This window comes from Myotis brandtii, unplaced genomic scaffold (assembly GCF_000412655.1).
Source record: "Myotis brandtii unplaced genomic scaffold, ASM41265v1 scaffold420, whole genome shotgun sequence".
NCBI classification, from domain to species: Eukaryota; Metazoa; Chordata; class Mammalia; order Chiroptera; family Vespertilionidae; genus Myotis; species Myotis brandtii.
Window position 1 is genome coordinate 1,220,946 of NW_005366109.1, and position 6,027 is coordinate 1,226,972.

A 6,027-nucleotide genomic window follows, 5' to 3' on the forward strand; every position below is an offset into this window, starting at 1 on the left:
ACTCATATGTGGGATATAATGATCAACATAATTTGATGAACAAAAATAGATCCAGAGATAAATGGCAGGGGATGTGGGGAGGAGGGTTAGAGAGCAACCAAAGGACTCGCATGCATGCATATTAGCATAACCAATGGACACAGACACTGGGGCAGTGGGGGCTTGACTGGGGTGGGAATGGCTGGGTGGGGGGGTCAATCGGGGAAAAAGGAGACATATGTAAAACTTTAGACAATAAATGAATTTAAAACATGTAAGTGCAGCAGAAAAAGCTGACAGTCCACTCACTCTCTTTGGAGTGGGGGGTGGGAGTGAAGCAAGCTGTATGTGTGCTGCCCTAGGACTGTACACATGCATGATGTTGATGTTAAAATTCAAATTAAAGACAGAAGGGACCAGCCCTCCCAGGGTGCTGGGCACAGTCTTCAGAAACCAGCCTGCCCCAGCACCCCCCAAACCAGGGGCACGTCCAGGTCCCCGCCATGCCAAGTGGGGTGCTGGAAGATGCAGTTGGCGGGCTTAGCTGGACACACAGCACAGGACTTTTTCCCTCTAGACCAGTGGTTCTCAACCTTGGCTGCACATTAGAATCACCTGGGAATCTTTTTAAAATCCTGATTTCTGGGCCTCATCCTCCGGAAATTCTGTTTCTTTGTTATGGGGTGAGGTCACAACATTAGTAACAAAGAAACAGAATTTCCGGAGGATGAGGCCCAGAAATCAGGATTTTAAAAAGATTCCCAGGTGATTCTAATGTGCAGCCAAGGTTGAGAACCACTGCTCTAGACCTTTTCTTAATTGGTGCATCTTGGGACCAGCTGTGCAGATAACTCCTTGAGCACCTTCTGTGCTTTTGAGGAAGACCTTCGGGCGGCCTGGAGGCCAGTGCACGTGGGCCTCAGTGTGCATCTTCACAGCAGCCCAAACCCAGGCCACCTGCCGGGCATGCTGGGCCAGTCCCAGACCCTCACCTTCCACGGGGTAAAGCCTGTTTCCTGGGTCTATAAACGGCAGGTGTTTCCCAGCAATTATTGAAGGGAGTTGGGGGTGGATAGTGAGCCAGGAGCAACAGGTGGGTGACCACAGGCTCCAGAGCTCCCACCCGGGGGCCCCGCTGACCTGCGGCCAGAGCCCCGGCAGGCTTCAGCAAAGGCCCACAAATAGCCCTGGCCACGTGGCGTGGTTGGAGCCTATTCTGTGCCCCAATGGTTGCAGGTTCAGTCCCTGGTAGGGTGCATACGGGAGGCAGCTGATCAGTTTCTCTCCCTCTCTCTCCAAAATCAAACATATCCTCAGGTGAGGATTTTAAAAGAGAGCTACAAAATAAAACTGATAGGTCACCCTCCGTTTGCACCTGGGCTTGGCTGGGAAGGGGAGACAGGCAGCCCGGGGCTCAAGGGCGTCTCACAGACGCGGCTGATTAAGCTGCTGGCGATGAGATGCTCCCTGGACTGGGACTTACGATCACGTGTGATGGTGATAAAATGTCCAGTTGGGTTCATGGACTTAGGAGGCAGGCTGGTTGGCACCCCCATCCTGCCCTCTGGGGGGGGGGGCGCTGAGCCTGAGCTATTGGAGGGGGTGGACTTGGTGGGGGCAGGGCTTTGGAAGGCTTTGGAGCAGGCGGCCAGTCAGAGGTGAGAATGTGCCAACCCCCTGGGCGGGTGCTTTGGAGTCCACAGGCCCAGCCCGCCAGCCGCAGAGGAGCCAGGGGTCCGGATAGGATGGGAGACAGGACCCAAAAGGAGGACAGTGACCAGGACAGGCCTGAATGACGGAGGCCTTGGAGCCCATCGGGCAGAGCCTGGCTCCACACCTGCCGCTCTAAGCACTGAGACAGTGGTGAGATGGGACCATCCAGGGTTTGCGCTGTGGAGGGATGTGGTCTGACGGGTTTTGAGGAGGAGAGTTACCCAGGGACGAGGCTACTGGGTAACTCGAGTGACCGGTGGGGGGCAGAGCTCAGGGCAGGGAGGTGGGCTGACCTGCGAGGCAGAGCTGACAGGAGTGCAGACAGTGGCTGTGGGTGAGGAGACATGCGACCCCAGGGTTTGGGCCTGAACACCTGGGATGGGAGGTGGTCCCTGTAAGGGCCTCGTGGTTGGGGCTGGGTGGGAGCAGACCAAGCTGAGGTGCAGGCTGGACATGCAGGTGGGAACTCTGAGAAGATGCCCATACACAGCCCTCCAGCTCCGCAAGGGGTCCTGGCTTAAAGTCGCTACGGGAGGGAGGGAGCAAGGCCCAGGGAAACGAGGTGCCTGCAGAGGCGGCGGAAGCTGCCAGCAAGGAAGGAGGCGACCAGAGAGCGGAGTCCTGGGGTGTTTCAAGGAGAAGGGGGGCGTGGGCACCTGTGGGGATGCTGCTCAGGGACCGGGCACCTGGGGACTGGCCACTGGGCAGGAGAACCGGAAGCCTGGCTATAGGGGCCTCCTTTTCGAGGAGAACTTGGGCAGTAGTGGAGTGGGTGTGGGGTGAGAGCTTATTTTCAAGTAAAGGAGAAATTACTGTTGTGACGCCAGTTGAGTGACCCAGTAGAGAGGGATGAATAGGTGATGCAGGAGGGAGGGGACAGTGCCGAGATGGGGTGGCGAGCAGTGCGGGCAGGTGGCTGCCAGAGGGAGGGGGAGGTGGGGGAGCCAGCGCTTTGGAAGTTCTGTTCTCCTGGGAGCAGGCAGCTGGAGACGGTGTGACAGGTTCGCTGGGTGCTGAGGTGGCTTCACAGTGAAATGACGTGCTAGCTGAGGCCCCTCCCTCGCCGAGACGCCTCCCCCACCCCTGCAGGTCCCAGGGTTTATAAGTTTGCAGGAACCGGATACTTAACTGCGGTTGGTGGAAAGGGTTCCGGGTTCCTCGTTCAATTCCAGCTTCCCACCACCACACTCCCGCTCCTGTGGGAGGTGCTGAGGCCACAGGGGCATTTTGGGGGTTTGGCCAAGGGGAGTTGAGTTGGGAGATAGTTAATTCAGAATTAGTGGGTTATGTTGGTGTGGTTGCAGTCCGTCCCTGTATAGTGGGTGACTGGCGGTCATCCTGGGCGAGGGCGGCCTCTGGGAAGACCAGCCGCCCGCTGTGCCGGGATTTGCGACTTGAAGGTGCAGGGCCAAGGTTGTTGCAGCCGAGCGCGTCCTGCAGAGCCTGGCCAGGCACAGCTGAGTGGAGGGGGAGTGTAGACGGGGAAGGTATGGAGCCAGAGGTAGTCCGCGGGAAACTGTCCCCCGTCGGTCCTCGTCCAGGCCTGCGGGAACAGTGTGCTCAGCGACGCAGACGTGCCACTTTGTTCAGCGAAGAGGGCAAGATTAGGGATTCTTGCTGTGCCTGGACTCTCACAGCTCAGGCAGCAAGACCTTGGTCACGGTTTCCCCAACGGTTCTCAAAATTCACGTCTGTGCCAGTGAGTTGTGAAGATGAAACTTCTTTGAAGTATCAACAATGCAAAACACATTGTGATCAGCCGAGCTGGAGGAGAGACCGGACTCTGCTCTGCCTCCATCACAAGAATGGTAGTGTGGATATTCTGGGCTTTTTAATGTTTGGGTATTTGTCAGCTTTTAAAAATGGAATGTGTTGTGATTTCTTATTTAGATTCACCTTTGAACCTAATTTTGTAGTCATTTAAAACATTCTTAAAGAGGGGCTGCCAAAATGTATAAACTTCAGGCAAGTTGAGGGGGATGAGAAATGGTCATTTAAGCTCATGGTGCTGCGGAGCAGGGTCCGAGGTCCTCCCCGTGCCCCTCGAGCTTGGGTCTGTGTGTGGTCACCTGTGTGGCTATGCACCTGCTTACGTCAGCTGACAGTCTTGGTGGAGGAAGTGGGGCGCTGACTATGGTGTGAGCACCATGTCGTGTCACATATTGGCTGAGTAGCACTGGTCTGAGGACAGATGAGAAGTGCCATGGGTTTGTCGTGATTTTAAACATGTCCTTGAACGCCCTGAGCCCCTCCCCCTGAGTGTGGCTGGCCTGGTGACTTGCTTCTAAGACTGGCACATGGAGAGGGCTGCTTTCTGGCTGTGGGCTGGGGCCGCTGTCTCACCTGTGCCGCAGGGGCTCCGGGCCGACAGGTGAGGGTCTGACTGGTCACGCCCACGAGGAACGTGATGATCAGAAAGTGGAACAACAGGTGTCGTCGTTTAGAGACGGACCCTTCGGGCACTGTTGGTGGGACAGGAACGGTGTGGCCACTGCAGAAGGCGGTTTGCTGGTCCCTCAGAAAGTTACACGGAATTACCGTGTCCTCCAGCAATTCCACTCCCGGGTATACACTGACATGAAAGCAGGGACTCCCACACCTGCACACACATGTCCACAGCAGCTCCATCCACCGTGGGCAAAGGAGGCCACATGGGCACTGCCCAGCGCTGCGCGAGTGAGAGAAGCCAGGCACAGGAGGCCACACATAAGCAACTCCATTTAAATAAAAGGAAATTCACAGACAGAAAACAGATGGGTCGCCACCAGGGGTGGAGGGCAGAGCACGGGTTTCCTTTCCAGGTGATGAAAACGATCCGGTGCTGTTTGCACACCATCGTAAAGGTACTTACCGCCACCGAATTGGTCATTTAAAGTGGGGGAGTTTATGTTGTGTGAATCTCAATTTAAAAAAGAGTCTGGCTGCCTTGGAGCCGCCGCTGGAGAGCCCGGGAGGCAGCAGCGCTCACCACACGCAGGGAGCATCGCCGAGCAAGAGGGTCCTTCCATTCCCACCAAAGGGCACACCAGCCAGGATCTGTTACCCAACACCCTAAACCCAGCGCCCCCATTGGGTTCACCTGCTGCTCAAGGTTTGCCCACCCAGAAGAGACCCCTCCCTGGGGGAGGTGCCCGCAGGTGATGCTCGCGGTGCTCCAGAGGGGAGGGGCGCGCGGCCAGCAGGAGAGCAGCAGGTGGAGGAGCCAGGCTTGGCGCAACGCACCTGATGAAATGGGGCTTTAGGACTATTTCTGGAGTAAGGAAAATGAAGAGGGAAAGGCCTGAAGGCTGCGTTAGGCCAGCGGGATGACGTTAGCGGATCATCAGGATAGCTGGCAGTGATCACACACCTTCTTCGTGCCAGGCGCTGTCCCAGGAGCCGTTCACAGACGCCTTATCTAATCCTCACAGTCCTGTGAAGCAGTGACTGTTAGCTCCATTTGACAGGCGAGAGAACTGAGGCTCAGAGGCCAGCCTTGTAGCCCACACGTCTCCTGAGCCATGCGGCTTCTCTACAGATAATTTGAGAGCCACTGAGCTGGCCCGGGGCCAGGAGGACCCACAGGCCTCCCCGTGGGACACACGGCGCCACCTTACAGAGAGGAGGCCCCTGGATGATCATTCCTGTGTGGAGACCCGTGTCCTCGTTTGTTCCCGTGTCCTGTGTGTAAAGGTCGAATCCAGCCCGCCATCGTATCTCCCACCACTTCCTGAGTCTCTGGCATCCCCTCCTTCTTTTTATTCTGACTTTTTCCTCAAGCCATGTGTCGTTTTGGTCCTTGCTTATGATTTTGAGGGAGGGGAAAGCGACAGTGGGTGTCATTGTGCCTCGTTTGCACAAGTTAAGTTGGTATTGAGATTGCCCATTGCCCTCCAAACTAGCATCTGCCACCCTTGACTTCAAAGTCCAAGACTTTAGATCTTTAAATTGTAAATAGATGAAACAAGTAGAATATACACAAGTTTTGTGGTCCAGGTAGGGGGAGGGGCAGTCAGATGCGTAGCTACTGCAGGAGAGTTCATCCTGGCGCAGATACTGTGCGGTAACCGCTGGCCGTGGGGGGAGCCTCAGCAATGGAGGGAGTGCTCCAACCCAGCAGCATGGAAGGGCAGCGTGTTAGGAGAGTGAACATTGGAGAGAGGAAAGTGGGGACCCCAGGCACCCACACATGAGCTCACAGCCAGCCTCAGGGGCTGTCCCAAAGGCAGTCAATTCCAGAAAACCGATTCCACCAGAACCGAACGCTGTGGCACTGAGCGCCGCCTCTGCTGTCACCACCAGCTGCCCGTCCCTCAGCCCTCGCTGTCTCCTCACCTTCGGGCTCAGCCTGGGCCC